At 39.0% G+C, this 13364-nt stretch overlaps 1 pseudogene across 1 annotated transcript; it reads left to right on the top strand.

Annotated features, from left to right (window-relative positions):
• Positions 1-219: 219 nt before the first annotated feature.
• LOC148844681 (nuclear poly(A) polymerase 1-like) lies at positions 220-13266 on the top strand (annotated as a pseudogene). The gene is made up of 12 exons (XR_016102623.1): positions 220-560; positions 652-722; positions 806-913; positions 2056-2118; positions 2227-2388; positions 9957-10070; positions 10163-10225; positions 10327-10656; positions 11018-11182; positions 11267-12226; positions 12679-12743; positions 12872-13266. The product of XR_016102623.1 is annotated as a nuclear poly(A) polymerase 1-like (transcript).
• The last annotated feature ends 98 nt before the right edge of the window (positions 13267-13364 follow it).

The raw sequence follows: 13364 nt of genomic DNA, 5'->3' as shown, positions 1-13364 counted from the left end.
TTCGAAGCATAATTCGTATTTGAGGTTGTCATCGTCTGTGTCTAGGGTTCGTCTTAGGGTTTGTTGTTATTTTAGAGATAAAAAGCAAGTGCAGATAGCGTTGTAATCCTCTCTTGATCAATTTATAGTGGAATTATCTGCGGTTCTTATTTATTCTTTTCGTTATGAGTTTGTTGTAGAGGGAGCAAATGGAATGAATTATTTCAGATGATCTGAACTATCGGAACTCAAGAATACTGTACAATTAACTAATATTTCATTTTCTTCTTTGTGATTTTCTTCTTTTTCTTTCCCTTCTTAATAATCTTCTTTATAGAAATTAGAAACTCCTCTTTGATATTGGAAAATTGTAAGGCACCGCCTTTAATTGAGGACGTAATAAGAACATATTTGATAAACCAAATTAAAAAAAAAAAACCCGAAAAGAAAAGAAATAAAAGCTTAATGGGGAGTCCTGGATTGAATGTCCGGAATAACGGACGGCATCTCGGTGTCACGGAACCGATATCTTTGGGGGGCCGACTGAGTTCGATGTGATCAAGACTCGTGAACTTGAAAAGGTTGGTAAATGGTGATAACCATACACTTCCTTTTATTCACACTCTACTTGATTGGTAGTCTTAGCTGGGGATTTGTATTATCGGTTTCTAGCGGAAGCGGGTTTGTATGAAAGTCAGGAAGAAGCTGTATCTCGGGAAGAAGTGCTTGGGAGCTTGGACCAGGTTGATTTGCTGAATCGGTTGCATTTTGTGTTCTCTGAGGTTCTTCTGTTGTACATTCTTTGAATCATCTCAAAATTGGACAGGTTGTGAAGAAATGGATAAAAGCGGTTAGTCGAGCCAAGGGATTCAATGAGCAGCTGGTCCAAGAAGCAAATGCTAAGATATTCACCTTTGGTTCTTATCGCCTAGGGGTATGGATATCCTCCCCTTTTTGCTTATGCTTTTGCTTATTCTTTTTAATACTTATTTTACTTGTATATTTATAATTTAGCACAAAGAATTCTTTGGCAATATCTTGTATTGTGCTTATGGTGGATACGCCAAGAACTCGTTTACTTTCTGGGAAATGACAAGGGGTTTACAGTTATTTGGGGACCTTAATTTTTTACTCTAAGACATGGGAAGTGGCAAGGATGCCATGGCTTGCAAATTAGAAACTACAGTATTTATGAATGTTCAACATTCAAAAGTATCAATGTTAGTGACTCAGTGCTGGTTTGGCCTAGTTGGTGGGTGATGGGCCAAGTCAGGTGGAGGATTGCGTGTAATTTGATATGGACATTAAGTTTCCTGAATGCTTTCTGAATATGAATTATTTCTCAGTTTCGAGAGCAGGCCAATTTGCTAGCTATTGAGCTGCAAGTTGCAATACAAAATTCTAGCACAAAATCTTTGACTGTTCTGGAGAGGATTGACCAACAATGATCACATATGGTGGGTCATAACTGGTGGTGGGTTCATTGCCACTATTAAAGCCAGATTGATAGAAGAGGAGACATGATATCTGAAAAAAGAAACTCTTATCTGTAAAATTTATTAGAGTTATTAACATCTAAAGGCCAGTATGAGGTCATGGATGGAAATAGGGGCTTATTGACATCCTTGATGGTCACTATGGATCAGTTCTCTAATATAACTTTTTATCATTCATATGGAAAATGCATATGGTTAGGATCATCTTATAATGTTGTTTTAAGCCCTGCATATCCTCCACAGAAGCCATTGAATGGTGTGCTTGATCCTTGATGCCAGATGTCCACATATTGTGCTTAGCAATGCTATTCTTAGTCTGTGATTGGACTCTTTTTTAACTATACATTTTCCTACACATACATATATACATGTTACATACATCATAATTGTTAGGTGTTCTTTTTGTTTCTATAATATGTATATGCCAGCAACAGCTCTCTCTTTGATTTTTTTTTTTAAATCGTGTTAGATAAACTCCTCTCTTGGCTTATAATTTAATTTCGATTTTGACCTTGTGCATTGTGTTGTTTCAATTTTTGCTATTTGTGGACATGATGTTTTTCTTTTCTGTTTTTGTTAGGTCCATGGCCCTGGTGCAGATGTAGATACACTCTGTGTGGGACCTAGACATGCAACAAGAGAAGTGCGATTGGCTTGTTTCACTTTCATGCAACAGTTTCTGAAATTGTTTTGTTGTGCTTTTTTTTTTTTTTTTTTAAATTTTGACAACTGAAATGCTCCTAAATTGCAGGAGGATTTCTTTGTTGAGCTTCATAAGATGTTGGCAGAGATGCCTGAAGTAACAGAGTTGCACCCTGTTCCTGATGCTCATGTCCCTGTGATGAAGTTCAAATTCAATGGGATTTCCATAGACCTTCTTTATGCAAAGCTCTCCCTTTGGGTTATTCCTGAAGTAAGTATTTTTGTTCTCTTGTAATATATTACTTTTGGGTTATTCTTGTGTATTTTCAATCTGCATGGATTGTCTTCAAGGCACCAAGGTGAGGCTAGGTGACAGGGGGGCTGGGCCGGCATGACCCACATTTTTGTGCCACCCACACTGTTGCAGGCTGTTCTGGCACAGCCCCATGGGGGTGGGGCCCAACATGAGCCTGGGCCTGTGGGCCAGGCCATGCCGGCCCATATTATTTCATTTTCTTTCTTTTTTTTTTTTGTTTTCACTAAAAAATAAAAAAATAAAAAAATTATAAAAATAATGAAAAGTTGAAGGAAAAAATGACAAATTCAATGGTTGCAACAACAATTTGAAAAAAAAATCATCTTAAAATTTTATTCCATATGAATAATCAATTCATACAATAAAAATGTAAAATCATTAAATGAAATTAAAAAATTGCTACAATGAAATGATTAAATAACATGTCGGGCCATGCCGACACGAGCCCACACGGGCTATGGGCCAGCACAGCCCGCGGGCCAAAAACCCTTGGCACAGCCTGGCTCCAGGGGTCATGCCAAGCCGGGCCATGCTGGCCTGTGGGTGGCCTGGCCCATTTTACACTTACTTTTTCTGCTTCTTTGCATCCACAGTTCCACCAAACCTTACGAACATTAAACACCATCCCTAGACAAACAACTAAAGAAAATAGGCATAAAAATTTTCCTTTTGGCATTGCTTATTCCATTATAGCAAAACTGCTTGCTGTCTTACAAGGAGTACAGATTACTAGAAATATGAAACTGAGGATACAATGGGTGAGGAGATCGGCAAATGGGATGGCAGATACATTAGCCAAGCAAGGGGTGAATAGGAATCAATTGTTTTGGGTTCAAATGTAATTTGTTTTTGTTTTATTGTAGAGAGGTAGCATCTCATGCCTTTCTAAGGGATGCTTGTAATGCTTGCATCACTTCAAGTTTTATTTAATAAAATTTGAAGTTGCTTATCAAAAAAACTTGAAGCAAGTCCCTAGTTCCTCACCTTATCAGTACCTGAGCTTTGAACAATATGAATGTAGAGATAGTTGTTACTTGCTAGTGTGTGGTCCCAATCCCACGAATATCTTTATATTTATTTCATGATAGTTATGGTAGTTAGGCCAGATATATTTGTTTTATATTTACTTCTGTTTCAGCAGGGGTATTTGTGTAACTCCACTAATGTTAAGTTACAAACATATAAATACCAATCTGATGGGGCGGCAAGATTATTAATCTCACCCTTTTCTCCTTTCTTCTTCTTCTTCTTCTTCTTCTTCTTCTTCTTCTTCTTCTTCTTCTTCTCTTATCTCTTTTCTTCTTATGTTTGAGACCTTCTTTTCTCCTCTTTTTCTATTGAACTTATATATAAAAAAAAAAAAAAACAAACAGGTTCTGGTTTCTTTTATCCAAGTTGGTATCAGAGCCAAACTAGGGCAGATTAGGGTTCTCATGTGAACCTAGTCCACTCGGCTGCATGAAAACTTTCTAGGACTGGAAGCTCTGCATCATCACCTGATTCTTGGAGGTTGCTAGAGTCTTTTGTTGCTGCCCAAGGGTTTGCATGACCTTTGGAGAGTGCCTGGTGATCAGGAAGGATTAGAGAAAATAGATAAGTCCAAATTTAGGGTTTAAATTGGAGATTAAAGGTGGTGATCAGTTTCTTTTTGAGAAAGAACTTTTTATTGAGACCGACCTTGAATAAGAGCAGTTTAAACCACCCTGGAAGCAGCGGTTTACAGATCTCTGTTCTCCCTGTTCTTTTCTCTAGGGCTTTTTAAACCCTACGATCAGTTCTTTGCTCACAGACTTGTTATATTGACTGTGGATGATTTCTGGGTGATTATAGTTAACTGTGAATGGTTTCTGGGTGATGATTCTTGGCTATGAGTGATTTCTTGGTGGTGATTCTTGACTGTGAATGATTTCTGGATTATAATTTTTCACTGTGAGTGATTTCTGGGCGGTTTATTTCAATCATCTAAGGTTTTCTGCATAAAAAAAAGGGGCAGTTCAGGGGTTTACTTCTTGAAATAATGACCTGTTAGTATCTTATATAAAATGGAGAAGGCTGGAAGTGAATTAAAGACTCAAGGGGAAGGTTTTTTAGGGACTGGAAGCATGACTGAGAGTTCTTTTCAGATTACTACTGTTAGGTTTGATGGAACCAATTACTTGGAATGGGTCCAATCAGTTATGATGGCCATTGGAGGTAGAAGCAAATTAGGCTATGTGACTGGAGATATAAAGAAGCCAGCCAAGGAAGACATCACATGCCAAATGGGTTCAAGAGAACCATTTGGTGATGAATTGGCTGTACAATTCAATACAGCCTGATATTAGCCGAAATTATTTATGGGCAAAAATAGCCAAGGAGATTTGGGACAATATGAAAGAGACATACTCCCAACCCCTTAATGTTTCTAAGGCTTATGAGCTGAAGTGTGAAGTGAATAATCTTAAGTAGGGGGAGAAGCCAGTCTCCGTTTACTTTGCTACTTTGAGATCTCTGTGGCATGAAATTGACCATTTGGAGACAATTGAGTGGGAAAGTCAGAGAGATGCAACAACTTATAGCAAGCTGATTGAAACAAACATAGTGTTTGAGTTCCTAGCTGGTCTGAATTCAGAATTTGATATTGTAAGACAGTAGCCACTTACCAGGGAGAGTGTGACATTGTCTTAGGCCTATTCACTAGTGCATGGTGAAGAGAGTAGGAAAAAGGTGATGTTACAGTTTCAGCCTATGCAATCAGCCTTAGTAGCAACAAAACCAAAATTTGGGGGAGATAAGGAAAGGGAAATGAAGAAGGAAGATAAAAGGGAGATATTTTGTGATCATTGTAAGAAACCGAAACATACTAGGGACACTTGTTGGAAATTGTATTCTCATCTTATTCCAATTTGACTCAGAAATAAGTAGGGAAATACTAACGTGACAGTTACATTGATAGTGCATTATCTTCTAGCACAAGGATCACATCTCTAAATGCCCTAACTGCTGTTCGAACTACCTTAACACAGTTGGAGAGTGAAGCTAGTACTTTTGGACCATCATCTCAGCTACTAGCTACTACATTTGCTACTCCCACTTCAGCCTTTGCTCACTTAGGTATAAGAGTTAGAACATATCATGCATCAGGCCCAAGTAACAGTAGACTTTTTTGTAGATTCCAATTCTTCTGATTATATGACTAGTTTATCCACCTTGTTTACTACCTACTGGCTATCCTTTGGTAGAGAAAGTATCTATAGTTGATGGCTCTCTTGTGCCTATCTTTGGCAAGGGAGACATTAGATTTTCTGATGCTATCTCTTTGTCCTTAGTTTTGCATGTTCTTAAGCTTAGTGCTAACCTTCTTTCCTTCTACAGCTCCAGGCTGATCCCAATTCCTTCTACAACTCCAAATCCAAGTAGTACCTTCATTGCTGATCCCATTGAGCCCATTGTTGCAGATGATATACCTAACATTGCTAAGCCTCAGCCCCTACCTTCAAATGACCTTGATCTCTCAATTGTAGTTTGTAAAGGGAAGCGCCATCGTACTTCATCCACTACTCATTGTATCTCCTAGTTTCTTTCTTATGATTGTCGTACACAATCCTATAGATCTTTCCTGACCTCTATTACTGCTATTTCTATTCCCAGAGCAGTGCAAGAAACTTTATTGATACTTGAGTGGAAAGATGCAATGAAAGTAAAAATTGATGCTCTTGTTAAAAACAATTCATGGGAGTTGGTTGACTAGACTGAGGGGAAGAAACCTGTTGGGTGTAGATGGGTGTTTAGTGAAATATAATGTTGATGGCTCCGTAGAAAGATATAAAGTCATATTGGTTGCAAAGGGATTCACACAAACTTATGGCATAGATTATTCGGAGACGTTTGCACCATAGCCAAGATGAATACTATCAAAGTCTTATTATCCATTGCTGCAAATTCCTATGGCCACTGGTTTAGATTAAGGGTGCAACTTTTCCGAGTTAGGGTTGGAATTTTGTCAAAATTTCAATGGGCCCAGCTCGAAGCCCAAGCCCGAAACAATGTAAACCGTTAACTTGGGCCAACCCGACTTGCACTCCTAGTTCAGATGCATGTTAAGAATGCATTCCTCAATGGAGATCTACAAACGGAGGTGTACATGGAGTTGCTCCCTGGTTTATATAGTGCAGAGGCAAGGTTTGTCGACTGGAGAAGGCTTTATATGGGCTGAAGCAGTCTTCAAGAGCCTGGTTTGATAGATTTAGATTGACTATAGAGAAATTTGGCCATGTTCAAGCTCAATTAGATCACACTCCCTTCTTTAAGAAAATAAACTCTTCTTTGACTTTGCTTGCTATCTATGTTGATGAAATTGTAGTTATAGGAAGTGACATTGGTGAGATTGACTCCCTTAAGCAACTTCTTCACCAAGAGTTTGAAGTAAAAGATTTGGGGGAACTACACTACTTTTTGGGAATTGATGTAGTTAGATCTAAGCATGGCATCTTGTATGCCAAAGAAAGTATGTTCTTGATTTGTTGGAAGAAATTGGGAAGTTAGGAATTAAACCAACCAACATACCCATTGAGCTAAACCATAGGATAAGTGCAAAAAATGGAGAGCCTCTTAAAGACAGAGTTGTGTATCAGCGGTTGGTTGGGAAACTTCTTTATCTTTGCCTAACATGACCAGACATTTCTTATGCTATCAGTGTTGTTAGCCAATACATGCATTCTCCCAAAACCACCCACCTTGCAGTGGAAACGGTACTTGTCTATTTTAAGAGATGCCCAAGGAGAGGTATACTCTTCAAGAATAATGGTCATATGAAAATAGAAGCATACAGTAATACTGATTGGGTTGGTTGTATTGATGACAAGAGATCTACCTCCGGGTATTATGTTTTGTAGGGGGAAATCTTGTTTCCTGGAGGAGTAAGAAACAAAATATTGTTGTTCGTTCCAATGCTGAAGCTGAATACACAAATCTATGGATAATGGAGTGGTAGAAGTGTTATGGTTGCAATCTTTACTTGATGAGTTGGGTGTTGAATATGAGAAGTCTTTGATATTGTATTGCATTAATCAGGCTGCAATTAACATTGCTAACAATCCAATACAACATGACAAAACTAAACACATTGATGTGGACCGACACTTTATTCGAGAGATAGTTGCATCTCAAGAAGTGTGTCTTCCCTATATTGCCTCAAATATGCAGCTAGCTGATCTCTTCACTAAGGCGGTTACAAAGACCAAGTTGAAGACAGATTTACGCAAGTTGGGAATGACTAATATCTACTCCCAACTTGAGGGGGAGTGTAGAGATATTTGTTAGTTGCTAGTGTGTGGTCCCAATCCCACTAATATCTTTACATTTATTTCATTGTAATTATGGTAGTTAGGCCAGATATATTTGTTTTATATTTATTTCTGTTTCAGCACGGGTATTTCTGTAACTCCACTAATGTTAAATTCAAACATATAAATACTAATCTGATGGGGTGGCAAGATTATCTAACTGCACCCTTTTCTCCTTTATTCTTCTTCTTCTTCTTCTTCTTCTTCTTCTTCTTCTTCTTCTTCTCTTATCTCTTTTCTTCTTCTGCTCGTGACCTTTTTTCTCCTCTTTTTGTACTGAATTTATATCAGAAAAACAAACAGGTTCTGGTTTTTTTATCCAAGTCTGATGAAACACAGGAACAGAATCCACTTGATTTTTTTAGGGAAAATTACAGGTAAGTACCCTGTACTTTGGGAAAAGTGACAAAAAAGGGCCTGAACTTTCACTTACGACGATGAGGTACCTTGTACTTATAAATTCCAACACTCAAGTCCAGCTGCTAACATTCCATCAGTTAAGTAGAGAAAAGAACCGCATGTGATGTCACGTGCATCTTTAAACATTTCATTAACCCTAAACTACTCTTTAACATAATTTGGTAATTCATCTTCAACCTCTCGTTCCCTCTCGTCGATCCGGATAAATGGTGGTTGAGCTCTCCCTCCCTCTCTTCCTTCTCTTCTTCTTCTTCTTCTTCCATTTCTCTTCTTCTCTTCGTTTTTCTCCCTCTTCTTTTCTGCTCCATTTTTTTTAGCAGACCCAGGGAAAACAAGTATAGAGGCAGAACATGGTAACCCTAGTCTACTTCTTGCAGTTCATGGCTATAGCTCCAAATCTTTCTTCCATGGGTTCTCTGGTCAGGTGGTCAGGATGGTGATGTCCCATTGTACAGAGGCAGAACACCAAATTGTCACCATTGAAACTGCACAGGATGGTGACGTCCAGTCAAAACTGGGTTTGAATCTAAATTTCTGGCCTTGATCAGAGACATGTTTACCCAAATAATCTGCAATTCAAGAGGGAAAGAGATGAAAAGAGGGAAAACCTCTGTTCCCTTATTGTTGGGCCATATATGGGGAATGGTTAGAAAGGAGAAGAAAAGATGGGCATTTTGGTAAACTTACCCTTACCGTAATGCATCAATTAACTGAGGACTGGGGTGTTGGAATCTGGAAGTACATGCACGTCACCATTGAAAGATCGGACCCTTAAGTCTCACCACCCCCAAAGTACAGGGTACTTCCCTGTAATTTTCCCTTTTGAGAAGAGTGAAGAACATGAATATTCACAATTTCATATGAACAATCCTCTTATTAATTTTCTTGTATTTATTTCTAGGTCCTGCCTCAAGAATTCTATTTTCAACCTAGAAAAAAAAACCATAGTTATGTGGACCAAAAAATTGTTTATGCCCTTTCTCTCTTCTTCCAGTTTATCATTTGACAGGACATGTCATTGTCTTTCTCCCTGTTACAGTTTATAAAGGTAATCGTATCTGGTTGACAAATTGTAAAGTGTTAGAGACTGACTATAATCATTATTTCTGTTTGACATATTGCATCCATGTCCAAGTAGGGATGGCAATTTCCCCCGTAAAACCAGGGCCCCGCCCCACCCCGAACGGGGCGGGTTTTCCCCGACCCTAAACAAGGACGGGGCGGGGACAGGGAAAATAATTTTTCCCTGAACCGGGTACGGGGCAGGGATGGGTTTTGTATACAATTCCCCGAACCCGAAGGTAAATTAGTAAAATATCTCAAGGTTTAATATTGATATTTAAAATATCTCTAAGTTTTCCCTAAATTTTTAAAATCCTAGGATCCCATAATTTTATTTTTGAATTACCCCTAAAGTATTATAATTCAATTCTAAAATACCCCCAAATTTCTATATCCTATATCCATTCCCCGATGGGGAATGGATGCCCTGCCCTGAACCGGCCCCGCCACCAGGGATGGGGCGGGTACGGGGCAAGGTATCGTGACTTCGGGGCGGGGACGGGGAGGGGGTGCCCTGCCCCGTTGCCATTCCTATGTCCAAGGCTAATTATTGTGCCTGTATCGATCCACATTAGCATGTTCTGAACTGGGATGTTGCCAAATCTAAATACTCTAGCTGACCTTATTAAATTGGCGTTTTAATGCTTCATAATTTAAGTGTATCCCTACCAAAATGCATTTGGTAAATCTGTTTCAAACAGTGTTATTTTGTTGCAGGACTTAGATATTTCACAAGACAGTATATTACAGAATGCAGATGAACAGACAGTTCGTAGTCTCAATGGATGCAGAGTGACTGATCGGATTCTGCATTTGGTACCAAATATTCAGGTCTTGATTGCTTTAATATGCATATGCGGGTATCCGTTAGTGAATTCCCTTTGAATGATTTCTCTGACATGTCTCTGCTTTGTCTGATGTAGAATTTCCGTACAACACTAAGATGCATGAGGTTTTGGGCAAAATGCCATGGAGTCTATTCAAATGTAATGGAGGCTCTTGCAGATGTTCATCTCATTATTCATTCCATTATTCTATTATATATTGGTCACATTCTCTCTCCTCCCTCTCTCTCTTCCATGACCAGGTGGCAGGGTTTCTTGGTGGTATAAACTGGGCATTGCTTGTTGCTCGTATATGCCAGCTATACCCAAATGCACTACCAAGTATGTTGGTTTCTCGTTTCTTCAGGGTTTTTACCCAGTGGCATTGGCCAAATCCAGTCATGCTGTGTGCCATAGAAGAAGGATCTTTGGGTCTTCCGGTTTGGGATCCAAGAAAAAATTACCGTGACAGGCTTCATCAGATGCCCATAATTACTCCTGCTTATCCTTGCATGAACTCCAGCTACAATGTTTCATCGAGTACATTGCATGTTATGACAGAAGAGTTCCAGAGAGGAAATGAAATTTGTGAGGTATGTTCCTAGGTTTTCGACTTATGCGAGTTGAGGAAAGCATGCGCATTGGGAATTGACTTTTCCTTATTAGATTCTTCTGACAAGTACTTTTATGTTTGAAAGCATATCCATTAAATTATTTGATTTGTCAAAAGGGCATTGGGTGTTTGTAAGTAGGAGAAAATGCATTCTTGTGCGATCCATGTTAAACAAAATAGTGTGGCATAACCATGTCAACAGTCAGAGGAGTTGGTTCTTTTTTTTTTGTTTGTTTTTTTTTGGGGATGGGGGAGGGGGGGATGGAGTATTGGCATCCATCTGCATAGAATTTCAAGCCCCTTAAATTCTTTTCTGAATTGATGTGGGTAAACACCTGCAGTCAATGGAGAAAAACAAGGCTGACTGGAATGCTCTCTTTGAGCCTTACCCTTTCTTTGAAGCATATAAGAATTACCTGCAGATTGACATCAGTGCTGAGAACGACGATGACATGAGGAAGTGAAAAGGTTGGGTTGAATCCCGACTTTGGCAGCTTACATTAAAGGTGATTGTCACTTATGGTGTTGGTTTCTTTGGCCAGTGTATAACAACATATTCGTTTCTAATTTTCCTTTTATGCTCAACCTAGATTGAGAGACATACATTTGGAATGCTTCAATGCCATCCACATCCTGGTGACTTCTCAGACAAATCAAGACCATTCCACTGTAGTTACTTCATGGGCCTTTCAAGAAAACAAGGTGTTTCTGTGCATGAAGGGAAGCAATTTGATATTAGGGCAACTGTAGAGGAGTTCAAGCTTTCTGTTGGTATGTACACTTTATGGAAACCTGGAATGGAGATCCATGTGTCTCACATAAAGCGAAGGAACATTCCTCTCTTTGTCTTTCCTGGTGGAATTCACCCTTCCCGTCCTGCTAAAGAAGATGGGGAGGGTAAGCCAGTTTCAAATCTGAAGCTTTGCAATTCTGTTCAAGCTAGCAAATCATGTGAAAGTGCAGTAGGTGCCATGGGTGTAGCAGCAGATGATATAAGAAAGAGAAAATTGGGCGATGACAATGATGAAAATAATCCAAGAGCTGCCAAACTTTTGTCAGTAACTACTACTGAAGGATCTGTAAGTCATAGCTCACCCACTGCTAGTACCTGCACTACTGCTACGTTTTATGATGCACCATCTGAGGTAAGAGAAAGAGGACAGCATGAAAATAATTTAGGGGACAGCCCAATAAGTGCTACATGTCTCACTGGGGTTCCTTCTCATGGTGGTGAAGCTGAGGGATCTGTTAGATGCAGCCCACTGGTTAAACCTTCCTCTACTAATTCTGATTTGGTATGCTCCAAGGAGGCAGAAAAGCTTGCAATCGAGAAGATTGCTTCTGGTCCATCCGTTAGTCAGCAGGGTTTCCTAGAGGAGCTTGATGAACTAGAAGATGATATTGGATCAACTGATCAAGTCAAAGTATTTGGAGTGAGCAGGAAAGGCATCTCCTCCGAATCTTTGGCAGAAAATGTTAGAGCTGCAGCAGTAAATGGAATATGTTCACCAGCTGGATTTATTCAGAATGGAGGCTTGGAGGAGCTTGAGGTTTGCCAGCCTTGCAATCCTTTTCCTTTAAAAATTTCTACATTCCTTTTTTTTTTCACCAGTAACAGAAAATTTTATTAAGACTGAAACTTTAATTACAAGAGGGGGGGGGAGGTAAACTGTCTTAACTCCCCCTCCAGCAAAGCCATTTCTCTGTTATGTTGCACATCATATCAAATGTAGAATTATTTTACCAGCCAACCCGCATTAACTTGATGCAATCCTTTTCCTCCTAAAATTTATTCAACTAACTAGGGAATGCTACATTAAGTTTCCATTATATAGTACTTTAACTGATGATTTTGAGAAACAGCAAAGCAGCATTTAAAGATACGAAACTCGCATTTATATAATACATCATCAAAGCATAACTGGTGGGTGTGCCATATTTTTCAGTTAAAATCACAAGTACCGTTGGTTCTCTAACATTTTTTTCCCTTTATTTTCCAAAGCCTGCTCCGTTCTCTAATGCAATGCCGGCATCTACATCCATGCCCCAGCGCAAGCTGCTTATTAGGTACAGTGATCAATAAAAAACGGGAATGCAAATTTTGGGTTTATTCTTTGTTGAACTTAGTATGGAAGACAATGAATCATATTGGTGTTTGTTTGGATTTTTTTACATATTTATTGTAATTTTTGCAGGTTGAGCCTGACATCTGTGGCGACAACTACCAGAAAAAGCACATGAAACTAAGACATGTAGCTGGATGAGTTTTTCTACTTGTCTTTATACATGGTCAGCCACTGTAAAATCTTCTTTTTTATTTATTTATTTTCTTTTTTTTTCCTCTTTTTTTTCACTTTTAATATTTTCTTGTAATGCCCACGTCCACATATGATAGAGGTGCCCTCCTACTGAGAACTGTCGAGGAATCCCTCTTGAGGGCCGTGGGGTAAGTGTTTTAACCTGTAAAAAAAACCGGCAGTCAATTCTTAATGGAGGTCTTCCTTGAGTTGGCGGTTGGTGATGTGTTGCGCAGATCTCTCCTCCCATAAAACGTTAATTTTCAATTAAATAAAAATTGATATTGCTTTAACTCTATGTGCGTGTGCATGAATGGATGATGGATCTATGGATGTGCGATTGGTTACTTTTATCACGTCTGCGGCTGCATGTTTAATGGTCCATTGGATA

The sequence above is a fragment of the Nelumbo lutea genome, chromosome 7 (genome assembly GCF_056320005.1).
Source record: "Nelumbo lutea isolate HS-2025 chromosome 7, American lotus-T2T, whole genome shotgun sequence".
In the NCBI taxonomy this organism is placed as follows: Eukaryota; Viridiplantae; Streptophyta; class Magnoliopsida; order Proteales; family Nelumbonaceae; genus Nelumbo; species Nelumbo lutea.
The sequence above is the reverse complement of the archived record's forward strand: the minus strand, read 5'-3'. Positions and strand labels throughout refer to the sequence as shown.